Source organism: Macrobrachium nipponense, chromosome 4, assembly GCF_015104395.2.
Source record: "Macrobrachium nipponense isolate FS-2020 chromosome 4, ASM1510439v2, whole genome shotgun sequence".
In the NCBI taxonomy this organism is placed as follows: Eukaryota; Metazoa; Arthropoda; class Malacostraca; order Decapoda; family Palaemonidae; genus Macrobrachium; species Macrobrachium nipponense.
Window position 1 is genome coordinate 86247937 of NC_061100.1, and position 18726 is coordinate 86266662.

The window sequence follows — 18726 nt, forward strand, 5'->3', positions numbered from 1 at the left end:
GGTGAATTTATGAAAAAAACTTTTTCCTTACGGCCGCGCCTTAACTCTTCCGAAAAAATCATAATTTTTTTCGTCCGATTGTCGTAATGTTGGCACCATTTTAAATTAGCCGTTACATAAAGTTTTATATATGGAAATGTGCGTAATTTCATGTAGAATACAACTAAAAACAACCCATGGTTGTAGCTTTTATCAGTTTTGAAATTTTTTCTTATAAATAACAATAAGTGCCAAAATATCAACCTTCGTTCAACTTTGACTCGACCATTTTACGCAATTGTAAGCTAAAACTCTTACATCCTAGTAATATTTAATCATTTACCTTCATTTTGCAACAGATTAGAAGTCTCTAGCACAATATTTTGATTTATGGTGAATTTATGAAAAAAAAAAATTTTTCCTTACGTCTGTGCGGTAACTCTTCTGAAAAAAATCTGAAATTTTTTCGTCCGATTGTCGTAATGTTTGCACCATTTTAGATTAGCCGTTACATAGTTTTATGTATGAAAATGTGCAAAATTTCATGTAAAATACAACTAAAAACAACCCATGGTTGTAGCTTTTATCAGATTTGAAATATTTTCATATAAATAACGATAAGTGCCAAAATTTCAACCTTCGGTCAACTTTGACTCGACCGAAATAGTAAAAAAACGCAATTGTAAGCTAAACTATTAGATTCTAATAATATTCAATCATTTACCTTTAATTTGCAACAAATTGGAAGTCTCTAGCACAATATTTCGATTTATGGTGAATTTATGAAATAAACTTTTTCCTTATGTCCGCACTGTAACTCTTCCGAAAAAATCATAAATTTTTTCGTCCGATTGTCGTAATGTTTGCACCATTTTAAATTAGCCGTTACATAAAGTTTTATATATGAAAATGTGCACAATTTCATGTAAAATACAACTAAAAACAACCCATGGTTGTAGCTTTTATCAGATTTGAAATATTTTCATATAAATAACAATAATTGCCAAAATTTCAACCTTCGGTCAACTTAGACTCGACCGAAATGGTAAAAAAACGCAATTGTAAGCTAAACTATTAGATTCTAGTAATATTCAATCATTTACCTTTAATTTGCAACAAATTGGAAGTCTCTAGCACAATATTTCGATTTATGGTGAATTTATGAAATAAACGTTTTCCTTACGTCCGCACGGTAACTCTTCCGAAAAAATCATAAATTTTTTCGTCCGATTGTCGTAATGTTTGCACAATTTTAAATTAGCCGTTACATAAAGTTTTATATATGGAAATGTGCGTAATTTCATGTAGAATACAACTAAAAACAACCCATGGTTGTAGCTTTTATCAGTTTTGAAATTTTTTCTTATAAATAACAATAAGTGCCAAAATATCAACCTTCGTTCAACTTTGACTCGACCATTTTACGCAATTGTAAGCTAAAACTCTTACATCCTAGTAATATTTAATCATTTACCTTCATTTTGCAACAGATTGGAAGTCTCTAGCACAATATTTTGATTTATGGTGAATTTATGAAAAAAAAAAATTTTTTCCCTACGTCTGCGCGGTAACTCTTCTGAATAAAATCTGAAATTTTTTCGTCCGATTGTCGTAATGTTTGCACCATTTTAAATTAGCCGTTACATAGTTTTATGTATGAAAATGTGCACAATTTCATGTAAAATACAACTAAAAACAACCCATGGTTGTAGCTTTTATCAGATTTGAAATATTTTCATATAAATAACGATAAGTGCCAAAATTTCAACCTTCGGTCAACTTTGACTCGACCGAAATAGTAAAAAAACGCAATTGTAAGCTAAACTATTAGATTCTAATAATATTCAATCATTTACCTTTATTTTGCAACAAATTGGAAGTCTCTAGCACAATATTTCGATTTATGGTGAATTTATGAAATAAACTTTTTCCTTATGTCCGCACGGTAACTCTTCCAAAAAAATCATAAATTTTTTCGTCCGATTGTCGTAATGTTTGCACCATTTTAAATTAGCCGTTACATAAAGTTTTATATATGAAAATGTGCACAATTTCATGTAAAATACAACTAAAAACAACCCATGGTTGTAGCTTTTATCAGATTTGAAATATTTTCATATAAATAACAATAATTGCCAAAATTTCAACCTTCGGTCAACTTAGACTCGACCGAAATGGTAAAAAAACGCAATTGTAAGCTAAACTATTAGATTCTAGTAATATTCAATCATTTACCTTTAATTTGCAACAAATTGGAAGTCTCTAGCACAATATTTCGATTTATGGTGAATTTATGAAATAAACTTTTTCCTTACGTCCGCACGGTAACTCTTCCGAAAAAATCATAAATTTTTTCGTCTGATTGTCGTAATGTTTGCACAATTTTAAATTAGCCGTTACATAAAGTTTTATATATGAAAATGTGCGCAGTTTCATGTAGAATACATCGAAAAACAATCCATGGTTGTAGCTTTTATTAGTTTTGAAATATTTTTATATAAATAACGATAAATAGAAAAAATTTGACCTTCAGTCAACTTTAATTCAACCGTAATGGTCGAAAACTGCAATTGCAAGCTACAACACCTACAGTCTAGTAATATTCAATCAATTACCTTCATTTTGCAACAAACGGGAAGTCTCTAGCACAATATTTCGATTTATGGTGAATTTTTGAAAACAGCTTTTTTTTTATGTCCGCACGTTATGAATTCATGCATCATTTTGTGATAATATTTTCTCTGTGTTGCTTTGATCATTTTACAATTTGTTATATACCAAAATAATTGCAATTTAGTTTACAATACAACGGAAAAAAATTAATTAGTTAGCTTTAACCGTTTTGCTCACAGCGCGATTTGTATACAATTATATATGAAATTTTTTTCACGCTGTCATATAGCCCAATGTTTATATATGATAATGATATTTTTTTCATTTCTGATGGTTGCATACTAAACTTCAGGCAATGACAAAAAAAGGAGCCAAAAATGAACCTTTAATCTTGAAAACTAAGCGTGCTGTGATTTTTTGAAAAAACATTTTTTTTTCCGCTTCAGCGAAAAAAAATACCACTTCGGTGTTCAAGGGTTAATAATATAATCTCACAGATTAATACAGTAATAAGATAATAATTTCAGGTATATTTGACGTAGGATGTTATTTAAGGCATACATTTGGTATTTAACTTTCAAGACAGGCAGTTATAAGTATTTTTAGAGTGGGTTTTCAGTATTGGCAGGTTTTAACTATTGTGGGGGGGTCTGGTACACATCCTCCACAATACGGGTGTCCACTATACTTGGTAAGTACGTATACATAATCACTCATTGTTTTATAAAAAAGGGATTTTGACGAAGGAAAAATCTATTTCTGGGGGAAGACCTGTGTCGCCCGGTGAAATGATCCTGTAGCTCGCATTTCTAAGTATAAATAGATTCTAAATATACCAGAGAAAAAGCTAGAATGGAATGCTGAAGTTACTACCTTCAGCTCGATCTCCCAAGAGCGTTGGTATAAGCACTGGGGCGAGTGGAAGCCACTATCACAGGACTTCTGCCAATTAGAAGATTCCTTTCAAAGTCCCTCCCACGGCAAGAGCCGTTACAAAGACTACCCCTTCCACCTTCCGCTCGCTACTACTACTACCCATGCCCGGCATCTTCATTCCTGGAATAGACACCCAAGCTTGGACTGGATACAGGGTGGGGATCTGGTCTGGTATCTTTCAAGCTTGTATGGCAATTCTCTGATACTATTTCACCGGGCGACACAGGTCTTCCCCTAGAAAAGGGATTTTGACGTAGGAAAAATCTATATTGCAATACACCCCCTGAACACCTGAACAAGCCCTGGTCACTTACCAGCCCGAACCATCATTTATTAAAAATTTACCAAATCTTTGGTTAAAATAAACGATCAGTGTTGCCAATCTCCTGGCAAACACCCTCGTTACCTAGTTACCAGCCCACCGCTGATAGCCCTGCCTCACGGGCCGGTCACACCTGCCCTCTCACGTCAATCACTTATCGTTCGCGGTGGAGTACAGATGTATCCACAGCGAACTCCTTTTTGGTCTTGCCCGGCCTTCATTTGCACCTTTGATTTGATTGAATTTGGTGACGAATTACGCATCCCTTTGGATTACTGTTGGATTGCTCTTAATACCTTGTCATCAGACATTGATTCTGCAAGGAAGAAACAACACAAGCTACGACAACGGCTACTGCATTCTCGGCCACGACATCACAGAAAACGACGAGCGGAAGTTCAACAACGTATCGTCTTTGCCAACAATGCAAGAAAAGGATGAGTACCCTATGACACGATAGTCATTCCTTATGCGTAAATTGTAGGCCTGTTCAATATAATGTAAAGACCAGATGTTTGGAATGTCAGGAGTGGTCTTTGGACCAGATGTTAGGGTATCTCAAACATAGGAAAGGTCTCGTATTAAGAAGTAAGTGTAGGCAGGAAGAGACTAACGTAGATCAAGATAAAGACTTAGAGACAGTGCTCTTTAAGAGACTTGAGAGTAGGCTGACATCGAGTATGACATCTCTGTTACCGATTTTATGTCAAGATTAAGTGAGGATAGATCGAGCAATAGAAATACTGAAATTACTAATCGTTCTTTTCCAGCTCCCCTGCCTGTTCCAGAACCAGCCCTAACCGGTGCTGGGGGTTATGGGGATCCGCAAGCCCACAGGGCAGGATCCGCCGTCCCCCCTGGCGCGGAGCAGGCAGTGTTGGCAGCAGATTCCCCTTCCCTCGATGTGTAAGTTCTCAGGATGATAAAAACTTAGGTCAGATATAGACGAGTAGGGATAATAGGCTACATAGTGTTTAGTTTAGAAAGAGAAGTGCAGGCTTCTTCGGGTCGGTTTTCTATTAAAAGTAGTAGTTTATAGAGGCACAGTGTCCTTAGAGCATCTTTAGGCTTTTTCCCTGCTTCGAGTTTCCTTGCATCAGAAGCTTTTAGGCCATGGTTGGTTTTTCAGATATGCTCCTTCGTCGTCTTTAAGGTTACTTTCCTATCTACTTATACGATACGATAATTGTTAATATCAACTATTCTCCGTTCAATGCATATTGACTTACGATATTCAGTATGGAGAGAAATCGAATAAAATTAACTACAGTTAGCCTAGTGTTCACGATGATATATCGTATGCATATTCAGTAGCCTAGCCTAAAGTATTCGCAGTACACATATCGATAGTTATTTTTATATTGGCTAACGCTGTAGGCTCAAGGCATTCTGACTTCTGATAATTCAGTCACAGGTGTAATTGAAACGAACGAGAATCCGATCGGAGGATAATTAATATGAATGTAATCGAACAGAATGAAGATCGGATTCTGTCCGACTAAAGCATTATAATTGTATTATATGTATCATCATATGACCGTAGTATAAACACTTAACTCGGCAGTCATTCATGCTGGAATCAGCGGATGACGAATACGGGTTTGCGTCGCCGTATCCATCTCATTCTCTCCTGATTGCCTAAAATGACTAACGTAACAACACACTCACTTATGCCAAGTTTGTACAAACGTCTTGAAGGAGACGTGTGTTCAACTATGTTGACATTTAACATAGTCAATGAGGTATCTATATTGGGACATATAATCAGATGGCAGATATAAGGAATTCGTATGTATGACGTCTTCATACGTTTAACCGACTATTGCCGTCAGTAATTACATTGCGCTTATGTCAATTACAGTTACAAATTATTACCAGTCGTATTATCAAATTACAATGACAACTGAAATTAATATTAGACCTAATAAAGTTAATTTAATTACCTTTAAATATTATTTTATTACTTTTCAATTAAATTACAATTACACTAGCTTGTCGTCAAACAGCACTATTGTAAGGAGGTGTGGCTTAGACAGACAAGGATGCTGGCTAGTCTGTTTTTTTTTTTTTTTTTTTTTTTTTTTTTTTTTTTTTTTTTTTTTTTTTTTTCCTTGGCTCCAGATTCAACCATATCACTTGGTCTCGGCTAATGTTTTTGTCCCTAGTTAGCATATTAATGAATATCTGGATACTTAACTTATGGAACGAAGTCATACTGTTCGTCTTACGATGTAATTTAAGTCCAAAATTTTACTGATACGTCTCATTGGAAGCTAGTTTTTCCATCGGGTTAGATGGCGTTAAATTTAGGATTCCGTTCGTTTTTCACTCGTTTTCATAGGTATTACGAACCTTACACTTTATATACTTTATTAATCCTTTGTCTTTGTAAAAAAAAAAAAAAAAAAAAGAAAAAAAAAAAAAAAAAAACACGTAATGAGCTCTTTCATGCTATTAAGTTTCTCTTACCACGGGACTTCTGTCCTGGTTGCTGATGCACGTAATTTTGCCTTATTAGCTTCAGCTGCATTTATAACATGAATACAGTAATTACCGTCGCACGCGGATGAATACAATAACGGATGTTGCTATCGGATTCGATTACTGTCATACGCTGATCAGTACAATAAAGTGATGTTGTTATAGGAGTCGATCGCATTAACAACAAGTTCTCGTTCGGTTGTTCATAGCTGTACGGAGTTATACGAGTATATTATCGTTAAGATAATACCCTTTTAACTTAGAAGAGGGTGCAATTTACGGAGGTGGAGATGTTAGACGATTGTAATTCTCTCTCTCTCTCTCTCTTTCTTCTCTCCTCTCCTCTCTCTCTCTCGTCTCTCTCTCTCATCTCTTCTCTCTCCTCTCTCTCTCACTTCCCTGATTTTATATTCTCTCTTTATCTTAGACGATTGTATTTCTCTCTCTCTCTATCTATCTCTCTCTCTCTCTCTTACTTTTCTGATTTCATATTCTCTCATCCTATTTTCCACGCTCTCCTAACACTGGACTCATTGTGCAACAGAGGTTTTTCTTCCTGTCACACCTTTTCAAACTTTGTCAATTTCCCTTCAGCGCTGACTGACCTCATGGATCCCAATACTCGGCCTTTGGCCTAAATTCTATTTTTAAACCCAACAATCTTGCTGTCTGAGTTAGTATTAGAGTAGGGAGCGAATATTAGGAATATGTATAAGGTATTCATGATATGATATATCACGAGAGGATTTTAAGTATTAGGACAGATAGGAAAGAACATGTCTGGGTCTATCTGAGGGTATTCTTCCAAGTGCCAACCAGGCAGAGTACAGACAGGCAGGTACATCACTACGATCGACGACACCGTCGCAGACGCACCGATGGACATGGTTGTCTCCTCCGTACATGAGAGGCCTAAGGCCACATGGGAGGTCTTCAGTTTCCCTCCATACATGAAAGGCCGAGAGCCACATGGGAGGTCTTCAGATTCCCTCCATACATGAGAGGCCGAGAGCCACATGGGAGGTCTTCAGATTCCCTCCATACATGAGAGGCCGAGAGCCACATGGGAGGTCTTCAGTTTTTTCCTCTACTCAGGTGAGGCACATAGCCAGCTGAGAGGAAACAGGTTTGTATCCCTCCCGCACTCAATGAGTTTTGACCTTAGGGTAGAGGTGCAGGGAGTTTTTCCCTCCACATATGGGAGGCCTAGAAGGCCACACATAGGAGATTAGTTTGGACGAGTGACAAATGAACTTGAGACTGACCCGCGTACTCAATTATATTGACTGACAATGGTACAGTGGAGGGCCGACCGTAGTAGATTTGATTCCCCACCTCCAAATTAAGGTGTTAATCGGGCTTGTTCAGGTGTTCAGGGGGTGTATTGCAATATGAAGTTTTTATTGTAAAACTAATATTGTAATACCCTACCCTGAACACCTAAATGATTCCCACCCTCCTCCCCTCTCATACAGAGTTATTGAGTTATGATTGACGTGAGAGGGCAGGTGTGACCGGCCCGTGAGGCAGGGCTATCAGCGGTGGGCTGGTAACTAGGTAACGAGGGTGTTTGCCAGGAGATTGGCAACACTGATCGTTTATTTTAACCAAAGATTTGGTAAATTTTTAATAAATGATGGTTCGGGCTGGTAAGTGACCAGGGCTTGTTCAGGTGTTCAGGTAGGTATTACAATATTAGTTTTACAATAAAAACTTCATTTCTGGGGGAAGACCTGTGTCGCCCGATGAAAAATCCTTGTAACTCATTTTTCTAGCATAAATAAACTCTAGATTATACCAGAGAAAAAGCTAACATGGTTATGCTGAAGTTACTACCCTCAGCGCGATCACCCAAAGGGTGTCAGTATAAGTATAGGGGCGTTGTGTTACCACAAACCACAGGACTTCTGCCATTTAGAAGGTTCCCTTCAAAATCCCCCTCTTTGATGGGAGCCGCTACAACGAAATCCCACCACCCGTCCTCGCTCGCCACTACTACTACTACTACTACCCACGCGCTACAATTCTCATTCCTGTAAAATAGAGTCGTGCGGTAAACACTATTTTTAGTAGCTCTGGCTTCTGGAGCTAGAATTTCTGAATTGTCAGCCCTGTCTAGGGATCCAGGACATGTGGAATTCCTCCCATCTGGAAAAGTTTTACTTTCACCAGATAGACAATTTTTAGCAAAAAATGAAGATCCACAGAATAGGTGGACACCTTGGGAAATTCTACCTCTTCCAGAAGATAAATCATTATGTCCTGTTCATACACTAAAAACCTTTATGACCAAAACAACTCAAATAACAACGGGCCCCCTCTTTTTATTAGAGAAAAAGGGGGCACGATAACTCTAAGAGGAATTAGGCAACAGATACTTTATTTTATTAAACAAGCTAATCTGGATTCAGTCCCACATGTCCATGATATCCGAGCAGTTGCCACCTCAACTAATTATTTTCAAAACATGAAGTTTGAGGACCTTAAAAAGTACACAGGTTGGAAGTCCCCAGCAGTGTTCAAGCGCCACTACCTAAAAAATCTATAGGCCCTAAAATTTTCAGCAGTGGCAGCTGGTGCTGTGGTTGTTCCTGAAGAACAGACTGACGGTTCTCCTTAGAAACCTTTGAATAGAACTATTCCTTTTACTATCTCCCTTTGCATGACCCTTCTACCTGCATGACTCGCTCACACTCCCCACCATACTTTTTTTCCGGACCGGGCTAGACGCTTGGTGTTGTTGATCCCGCTACCGAATTATTGTATACAGTGTACATATGTATATATTAACCTAATGTACTATTATAAAAGTACTATAATATTTTCCTTGGTCTTATGACACATATTAAGCCCAATGTACCGAGAGGATATAATTCCAGTGATCTTGATAATGTTATGGTTAATTGTAAATTAAAAAATTTACTTATCATTAAAATAATTTTGATACTAGTTATAAGTTATATGATTAACAATAAGAATTAAAACTGTTTATAACTTCTTATTCTGGGTATTATTAACCCTATTTATATATATAATTTAGACTAAAACTTGTATAACATTCTCTGGTATGTTTTCATCGGCAGACACAGGTCGAACCCAGAAAAGGGATTTTGACGTAGGAAAAATCTATTTCTGGGGGAAGACCTGTGTTGCCCAATGAACCCTAACCCTATTAACATTCTCTTCCCACCCTGACTAATCCAAGTTTGTAGAACTATTTTCAGGAATGAGAATTGTAGCACGTGGGTAGTAGTAGTAATGGCGAGCGAGGACGGGTGGTGGGATTTCGTTGTAGCGGCTCCCACCAAAGAGGGGGATTTTGAAGGGAACCTTCTAAATGGCAGAAGTCCTGTGGTTTGTGGTAACACAACGCCCCTATACTTATACCGACACCCTTTGGGTGATCGCGCTGAGGGTAGTAACTTCAGCATAACCATGTTAGCTTTTTCTCTGGTATATTATAGAGTTTATTTATACTAGAAAAATGAGTTACAGGGATTTTTCATCGGCAGACACAAGTCGAACCCAGAAATAGATTTTTCCTACGTCAAAATCTCTTTTCTGGGTTTGACCTGTGTCTGCCAGTGAAATAGTATCAGAGAATTGCCATACAAGCTTGAAAGATACCAGACAAAAATGCATAAAAGGAATAATGAAACTTAAAGTTCACTAAAGAATAATTTCAATGAGCCGTAAAAGAAACAAACTCTAAGTTGAATTCTTAACATTAAAACTTAAATTAGGACTAAATAACTAGTAATAAAGTAATAATACAATGGAATGGTATCTGAAGTAATGTGATATACAGTGGGCCCCCCGTATTCGCGGACTCACACATCGCAGATTTCTCTCGGGAACGTTTCCCCGCATTATTCGCGGAAAAGTCGCTCATTTGCGGTATTTTTCTATGAGAAATATCCACAAATTCCTGGTTTTTTTGACTAATTTCATCATAAAATGCACTTTTTGTGATAAAACTATTAAAAAAACCAAGTATGAAAATTTTTAATGGTTTTTCTTGAGTTTTAACTAACAAAATAGGCTGTTTTTAGCATTTTTATAGGGGTTCCAAACATTCGCGGGTTCTAACTATTCATGGCGGGGTCTAGTACGCATCCCCCGTGAATACGGGGGGGACCACTGTATACCTAGACGTATGTACAAAACAGGTAAGGAATACAAAAGGTGGGTCCCAATGCTATATACAAGTCCGGCGACGGAATGGCAAGCAAACCAGTCCGGCACCGGGAAGGAAGATTGGTAGGGGGTACGAGTGAGGCAGGCAGGAAGGAGTGGGTATCGAGGGATAAAGGGCTAAGCAGAACGAGCAATAGAATAGAGTTTTAGGACTCAGTCATTCGGGGGAGACTATGCTCCCTGCGGCCACTGCTGAGAATTTAAGGGCCTCTAGGTTCTTGAGATAGTGGCGTTTAAATACTGGCTTAGATTTCACCCGTATACTTATTCAGGTCCTCGAAGTTCATATTGTGAAAATAGTTAATCGAGGTAGCCACTGCCTGGATATCATGAACGTGCGGAACTGAATTCGGGTTGGCTTGCTTAACCCTTAAACGCCGAAGCGGTAAAAAAAAAAAATGTCTCCTGTGTGCCAGAGGTGTTTCAGAGTGAGCGCGGAAGCGGAAAAATATTTGTTTCAAAAAATCACAGCGCGCTTAGTTTTCAAGATTAAGAGTTAATTTTTGGCTCCTTTTTTTTTTTCATTGTCTGAAGTTTAGTATGCAACCATCAGAAATGAAAAAAAATTATCATCATATATAAATAATGCAATATATGATAGCGCAAAAACGAAATTTCATATATAATTGTATTCAAATCGCACTGTGCTCTAAACGGTTAAAGGTAACAAGTTACTTTTTTTTGTTGTAATGTACACTAAATTGCGATCATTTTCGTATATAACACATTGTAAAATGATAAAAGCAACACAGAGAAAATATTATCACAAAATAATGCATGAATTCGTAACGCTCGGACGTAAACAAATAAATATTTTTATGCATTCAACTTACCTGTCAGATATATACTTAGCTATAGACTCCGTCGTCCCCGATAGAAATTCGAATTTCGCGGCACACTCTACAGGTAGGTCAGGTGATCTACCGCCCCGACGCTGGTGGCGGGAATAGGAATCATTCCCGTTTTCTAAGACAGATTTTCTCTATCGGCCGTGACAGCAACATTGTTGTTGTTACTCCTGATTTGATTTTCGTGTTTTTTCATCGCTATTGATCTTCTAAGCCGGTTATTTTGGTGACGTATTGGATCTTTGGTTTGGCATACTCTTTCGTGGACTTAGTTTTGGATATTTCTCATGATGTCGGATTCTAGCATTACGGTTAGAAGACAGTGTGTAAATGAGGGATGCATGGTGAGGCTACCGAAAGCTTCGGTAGACCCTCACACAGTTTGTAAGGGGTGTAGAAGGAATGAATGTTCAATTTCTAACACCTGTGATGTATGTGTAAATATGAATGAGGAAGAATGGAAGAATTTAAATTCATATTTAAGGAAATTAGATATGGATAGGGCTAGGAAGGCTTCCTCCAGAAGCGTAAGTAGGTCTCACTCTAACGAGCCTATTAAATTAACACCTAACCCTAAACCTGTATCTTCTTCCTCTAGTACTAAGACTGCAAATTCGGCAACGGAAATTGCAGATCTTAAAGCTGCGCTACAAAGGATGGAACGTCAAATGCTGACGTTGAAAGGTAAGCACAGTGATAGTGAATTTAGTGTCCCTAGTGCAGTGGAGGGTGCGTCTGATCGGCTTCATCTCGCTCCCAGGCCTAGACCTCTTCCAAGCTCACAGGCCCAGAGGAGAAGGAATGTCAAAAGCCTTACGGAGGTTATGGAGAATCCCCACCGATCAGGCTTCCCCTCGGCAGATTCTGTGACGACCCGAACTGCCAAGGATCGCTATCGAAAAAGCATCCTAAAGAAGTGTTTTTCTTCGTCAGATTCTTCACCGAATGTAAGGGGATGGAGTTCTGATGAACTGTCACGCCCCTTAAAGAGAAGTTGGAAGGCTCCAACTTTGGATTCAAGCCCTGAGCTTTTCTCCGATCTATCACCTTGTGAGAAGAAAAGGAGATTGGTTCCTAAATGGAAATCGGAGTTTCCTTCCACTTCTAGACATCCCTCACCTGAATCAGGGAAGGAAAAAGAGAATGTGGCTGCGAAAATTATCCTAAATGTGCAGGAGCAACTTTCGGCCTTAGTAGGAGTTTTTACTAAGGAGACTCCCAGGAGAAAGGACTCTTTCCTTCCTATAAAGAAGACGAAGGGAAGGAAAGAAGAAACGAAAGTTTCGGCTTATACTCAGAGGAGTATGAAGAATGCGCCAAAAACGCCAACCTGGCGCAATGCGCCAGATGAGTTTGAGACTCCATACGAGTCAGGAGAGCCAGAAGCGCCATATGCGCCAGAGGCGCCAGATGCGCCAGAAGCGCCACCCTGCCGAAATGCGCCAGAAGCGCCACCCTGCCGAAATGCGCCAGAAGCGCCAGATGCGCCAGAAGCGTCACCCTGCCGAAATGCGCCAGAAGCGCCAGCTTGGCGCAAGGAATCACGAGCGCCACCCGCGCAATGAGCCACAAGTGACAAATAAGAGACGGACTTCTTCCAAAAGACAATTAAGCCAAGAAGATTTGTTTCGCTTTCGGAAGGATAAACCTTTACCTGACAGGGACTCTAGTTGTCGCACAAGCGGCCGTAGCCCTTGTCAAGACATAGGTGGTTCCGGAGAAAGCGATAGGAGAGGACATCCTTCGTCTGACAGGAGAGAAAGGTGTCGCACAAGCGGCCATCGCTCTTGCCAGGAGAAGGATAAGGTCGTTTTGCAGGATCAACCTATCTCTCGTAGGGACGCAAGTTATCGCACAGGCGGTCGTCGTTCTTGCGAGAGTGGGGTGGATGTTGCAAGAGGCCAGTCTCCTGTTGGAAATAAACAATCCTCTTCGGAATTGGATTTGGAAGAGATTTCGGACTCTGAAGACCACTCGGCTCCGGGTTTGTCAGATTACAAGACGCTGGCAGCCCTCTTACTTCAAGAGTTTGGGGACTCTTTAAGCCCGACTGCTCCTCCTTCTCCAAGGTCCTTATTTACAAGCACGAAGGTCCCGAAACAATCATCTTTTATTAAAATGAAGCCAACCATTTCCATGAACAAGGCTCTCCGATTCGTAGGAAATTGGTTGGAATCCAAGGAGAAGGCGGGGAAGACAGTCTTTACCTGCCCTCCTTCCAGACTATCAGGAAAGAAGGGAATTTGGTACGAGACGGGCAAACCACGGGGTCTAGCTCTCCCGTCCACTGCCGAAGCAGATTTTTCGAATCTGGTAGATTCGTCTAGGAGACAAGCCTTGTCATCAGCAAAGATCACATGGGGGACTTCTGAGATGGACCATCTCCTCAAGGGATTTGTTTAATGTCTTAGAAGTTTTTAACTTCTTAGACTGGTCCCTTGGGGTGTTGGCCAAAAGACACAAGAGAATGAATCTCTTAGTCCAGAAGTCCTTCATAGTGTTCTTTCCTGTATGGACAAGGCGGTTCAGGATGGATCAGGAGAGGTGGCCTCTCTGTTTGGAACTGGTATTCTGAAGAAGAGAGTCTTATTTAGCTCTTTTCTGACAAAAGCAGTTACTCCTACTCAGAGGTCATCTCTTCTGTATGCTCCTCTGTCGGACCAATTGTTTCCTTCAAATCTAGTAAAAGATATTTCTCATTCTTTGACAGAAAAGGCCACACAAGATCTCTTGGCCCAATCTGCAAAGAAATCGAGGACTTCGGGTCCTATTAAGTGAGAGAATCGGGCTCCTCAACAGCCCTTTCGAGGGAGCACCTCGGCCAGACCCTCTTTTAAGAAGAGAGGAGTGCAGAAGAGAGGTAGGTCTTCCTTCAGACCTATCAAGAGAGCGAAATGAGACAACAGTCCTTCAAGCCAGACTTCGGAAATTTTCCGAAGAATGGACTCGGAGACAAGCAGAAATTTGGTCCCTTTCCGTGGTAACAAAGGGATATATGATCCCCTTTCGAGACAGACCTCCCTTGACTACGAACCCGAGGGAACTGTCAGCCCAATACAGGGACCCTGCCAGAAAGAAGCATTATTGCAACTGGTAGAACAGATGTTGCAAAAGGAGGCCATCGAAGTGGTTCGGGATCCGCATTCCCGAGGATTCTACAACCGTCTTTTTCTGGTTCCGAAATCCTCGGGAGGGTGGAGACCGGTCCTGGATGTGAGCGCATTGAACCGATTTGTGGAGAACACAAAGTTCTCTATGGAAACATCAAAATCGGTTCTTGCGGCTCTTCGTCCAGGAGATTGGATGGTCTCCTTAGATCTACAAGATGCATACTTTCATGTCCCCCTGCATCCATCATCGAAGAAATATCTCCGATTCATGATGCAGGGGAAAGTATACCAATTCAGAGCCCTATGCTTCGGCCTTTCTACGGCCCCTCAAGTGTTCACAAGGCTAATGATGAATGTTGCGAGATGGCTACATCTAGAGGGGATAAATATATCCCTTTATCTGGACGATTGGCTAATAAGAGCAAAATTGGAAATTCAGTGCTTGAAGGACTTGGAGAAGACTTTGAACTTGACAAAATCTCTGGGACTGCTCGTGAACCTCGAGAAATCACAATTGATCCCCAGACAGAACATAGTCTATCTGGGGATACAGATGGATTCTCGGGGTTTTCGGGCGTTTCCATCTCAAGACAGAATTACTCGAGGCTTAGAAAAGATCTCGAACTTCTTAGGGAAAGAACGGACCTCGGCGAGGGAATGGCTCAGTCTGCTGGGCACCCTTTCCTCGTTAGAGCAGTTCATTTCCCTAGGAAGATTAAATCTCAGACCTCTGCAATTTTATCTAAAGAGGATGTGGAGTCAAAAGACAGGAGACTTGTCAGACGTTTTTCCCATCCAACAGGGGATAAAATCCGACCTAAAGTGGTGGTTAACCCCATTAACAAGGAACGAAGGGGTGTCCCTCTTGATTCGGAACCCTCACCGAGTGTTTTTTTCCGACGCCTCGGAAACAGGTTTGGGAGCAACACTGGGTCCAAAGGAAGTAGCAGGTATTTGGACCAGACAACAAACTACTCTGCACATCAATGCGAAGGAACTCCTGGCAATTCATCTAGCCCTGGAATACTTCGAAGCGGAAGTCAGAGGGGTGGTAGTTCAAGTCAATTCCGACAACACCACAGCTCTGGCTTACATCCGGAATCAAGGGGGCACTCACTCTTTCTCTCTGAACGAAATAGCGAGAGCTCTATTAACCTGGACAGAGGAACGCATTATTCTGCGTACAAGGTTTGTCCAAGGAGTAAAAAACCTAAGGGCAGACAGGTTGAGCAGAAAGAACCAGGTTCTCCCGACAGAGTGGATGCTCCACTCAGGAGTCTGCAGACAAATATGGTCACTCTGGGGGAGACCCCAGATCGACCTGTTTGCCACGTTCCTCTCCAGGAAAATAGACAACTTCTGCTCGCTAGAAGAAGATCCCAGAGCCACAGCGATCGATGCCTTCCTCATGGATTGGTCAGGCATAGACGCATACGCCTTTCCCCCATTCAAATTGCTGGGGGAAGTAGTAAGGAAATTTGTGGCATCGGAGGGAATGAGAATGACTCTAATTGCTCCCTTTTGGCCTTCCCGAATCTGGTTCACAGAGGTACTGGAATGGACGGTGGACTTCCCCAGATCTCTACCAGACAGGACAGATCTGCTCAGACAACCCCACTTCGAGAGGTTCCACAAAAACATCCAAAGTCTCTCCCTGACTGCCTTTCGACTATCGAAAGACTGGTCAGAGCGAGAGGCTTTTCAAAGAAAGTGGCAACTTCAATTGCTAGAGCCCGCAGAGCCTCTACCCTGCGGGTCTACCAATCGAAGTGGGAAGTTTTCCGTAGATGGTGTAGGTCGAAGAAGCTGTCCTCTTCCAATACCTCTGTAACCGAAATCGCGGATTTTCTCCTCTTCTTAAGAGAAGAATCCAAATTGGCCGTATCAACTATCAAGGGATATAGGAGCATGCTCTCAGCTGTTTTTAGAAACAGAGGGCTGAATCTCGAGAATAATAAGGATCTTCATGATCTCATCAGGTCTTTCGAGACTACGAAATTGAGATCGTCGATTCCCCCGAGTTGGAACCTGGACGTTGTCCTAAAGTTCTTGATGTCGGACAGGTTCGAACCTATAGATAAAATCTCATTCAGAGATCTTACTAGCAAATGCATATTCCTGTTGGCTCTCACAACTGCTAAGAGGATCAGTGAATTGCATGCTTTGGACTCTCGGGTGGGATTTAGAAAAGACTCGGCTGTCATTTCTTTCCAGGATCTTTTCCTAGCAAAGAATGAGAACCCTTCTAAACCTTGGCCTAGAAGTTTCGAAGTCAAGGGACTCTTCTCTGGTAGGAAGAGAGTTGGATCGGTCCCTTTGCCCAGTCAGGACCTTAAAATTTTATTTAGAAAAGAAGACACAGCTTCAGGGATGTCGACAAGGTCTTTGGTGTTCGGTAAGAAACCCCAAGAGACCAATGTCAAAGAACGCACTGGCATTCTTTGTCAGAAATGTAATTACCGAAGCTCATAGGAATTGCCAAGAGAACTCTTTAAAGCTGCTGAGAGTGAAAGCTCACGAAGTCCGGGCTGTGGCAACTTCCCTTTCTTTTACGAAGAATATGTCCATGAGAAACATTTTAGCAGCAACTTATTGGAGGTGCAATTCAGTATTTGCATCCCACTATTTAAAGGATGTTAGAATAACATATGATAAATGTTTCGCTCTTGGACCTTATGTATCAGCGGATATGCTGGGAAATGGAGCAGACGCTGATCCTTAAATTTGTTTTTAATATTTTTAATAATTAGTTTTAATATTGTTGTTGAGTTGTGGGTTGCTTGAAAGGATGTTCGGGGATGACTCCTTTCAATCTTAGTACTAACCCCAATGAGGATCAGGTGATCGGGATTAGTGTCGTGCTCTATGATCATGCCAATAGGCAAGGTGTTTTGTCATGTAAGTGGATAGGACCCCATTGACAAAGATCCTAAGGTTCTGAAGCGTAAGTGGGTATGACCCCTGTAACAGACCATCAAGAACTCTTAGCATGAGATCACTACCTCGCTGAGGCTCTTGCAGCGATACGGGCTCCTAGGCAGTAGCCATGAAGTCTTTCGCTAACACAGGTAGGAATCAAGGTTTTTAATTTTATTACCTACAACATATGTTGTTTCCTGTCTATTTCAGTAGATTAGCTGTCTCTTACCCTTCGCCAAAGGTGCCAATCAGCTAAGTATATATCTGACAGGTAAGTTGAATGCATAAAAATGTTATTGTCATGATACAATAAAGTTTTATGCATACTTACCTGGCAGATATATACTTAGCTATAGACTCCGTCGTCCCCGATAGAAATTCGAATTTCGCGGCACACTCTACAGGTAGGTCAGGTGATCTACCGCCCCGCCGCTGGTGGCGGGAATAGGAATCATTCCCGTCTTCTAAGACAGATTTTCTCTTCCACCTGTCTCCTGAGGGGAGGTCGGGTGGGCCATACACCGTATATATCTGCCAGGTAAGTATGCATAAAACTTTATTGTATCATGACAATAACATTTTTTTCAACAATTCACCATAAATCTAAATATTGTCCTAGAGACTTTCAATTTCTTTCAAAATGAAGACAAATGATTGAATATTACTATACTGTAAGAGTATTAGCTTACAAATGCAGTTTTCGACCATATCTGACGAGTTAAATTTGACCGAATGTCGAATTTTTTTATATATATATTATTTATATGCAATTATTTCGGAAATAAGAAAAGCTACTACCTTCAAATATTTTTTGTTTTATTCTACATAAAATTGCGCACATTTTCATATATAAAACTCTATGAAATGCCTAATATGAAACGGAGCAAATATTCCGAGAATGGAACGTACGCATTTCGGAGTTTTGTGGCGGAGAATCCGCGCGCGGAGGGAAGGAAAGTTTTTATTTTTAAATTCACCATAAATCTAAATATTGTGCTAGAGACTTCAAATTTGTTTCAAGATGAAGATAAATGACTGAATATTACTAGACTGTAAGAGTTTTAGCTTACAATTGCATTTTTCGACCATTTCGGTAGAGTCAAAGTTGACCGAACGTGGTTTTTTTTTCTATTTATCGTGATTTATATGCAAATATTTTAAAAATTAGAAAAGCTACAACCTTCAATTATTTTATTTTGTATTGTACATAAAATTGCACACATTTTTATATATAAAACTTTATGTAACGGCTAATTTAAAGTGGTGCAAACATTACCACAATCGCATGTATGATTTTTTTGGAAGAGTTACCGCGCGGACG

General features: G+C 40.2%; 2 protein-coding genes across 4 annotated transcripts in view; both read left to right on the plus strand.

Moving 5' to 3' along the window:
- LOC135210986 (transmembrane protein 17B-like) overlaps positions 1 to 18726 on the plus strand; it is a 708558-nt gene that overhangs the window by 47556 nt on the left and 642276 nt on the right. The window lies entirely within an intron of this gene.
- LOC135210983 (non-lysosomal glucosylceramidase-like) overlaps positions 1 to 18726 on the plus strand; it is a 343346-nt gene that overhangs the window by 13649 nt on the left and 310971 nt on the right. The window lies entirely within an intron of this gene.